The sequence below is a fragment of the Geospiza fortis genome, unplaced genomic scaffold (genome assembly GCF_000277835.1).
Source record: "Geospiza fortis unplaced genomic scaffold, GeoFor_1.0 scaffold81, whole genome shotgun sequence".
Lineage (NCBI taxonomy): Eukaryota > Metazoa > Chordata > Aves > Passeriformes > Thraupidae > Geospiza > Geospiza fortis.
Genome location: NW_005054318.1, coordinates 7408559 through 7409413, shown reverse-complemented (window position 1 = coordinate 7409413; position 855 = coordinate 7408559).

Genomic DNA, 855 nt, shown 5'->3' with positions numbered 1-855 from the left:
AATTAATTGGAAAAAAACCTGATGTGGCTCTTCGCAGCTTTGTCTCCAAGTGTCCGCAATGTTCCTCTCTCACAGCCCCGACCCCCTTCGTGTAGCTATGCAACAACCGCGCAGATAAATCCAGTATTTGTCTGCTTTTAATATTTATGATTGGCAGCACAATCCTCACTGATTTTATGGATGTATGCGTTTACTACGGTTTTGTTTGCAATGAACACTAACGCGCTTTAAGCATCTGCGTGGTTCTACTATTGCGATTTGTGCAGAATTTAATTTATATTATTTGTGTGTATACGTTCATGCTTTTGTAAGTCGCACTTTCCTTAGGTAGTGTGTGGAATGGAAGGTGGAAACTGTGTCCGTTTGTTATACAGCCGGTAACATAAGCAAAATATAGGAAAATACAATGGAACTAAACTTTAAAAAAAATCAAAGTCACTTCTCCAGCTGAACAAAACAGAAAAACCCCGAAAACTTTTTCCTCTGGAATGTTTCTGGAAGATGTTTCATTGGCTGCAACCAGAAGCTGCTAAAAGTGCAGCGTGTAGTAAGCATTTGCATTTGTCACCAGAAACAATCTATGCATAATTAATGGCAGTACTGTGTCACGAGCACTGATAGGGCGCAGATGAGCAGCCTTTCAAGGGTAATACATGTAAATGCACTTCCAATATGCAGATTTGCTTAATGATCTCCAATTAATAGCATCATCTGAAGTAGCCCTGTTCTCAGGAAGCAGGGCGCTGGGAGTGACGCCTGCCTGGCTGCTGAGGTGCTCAATGTCCCGTTCTCACCAGGACAGAAAGTTGCAGTGGTGTTTAAAGGCTTATTTTATCTTTAATCTTTATTTATTTC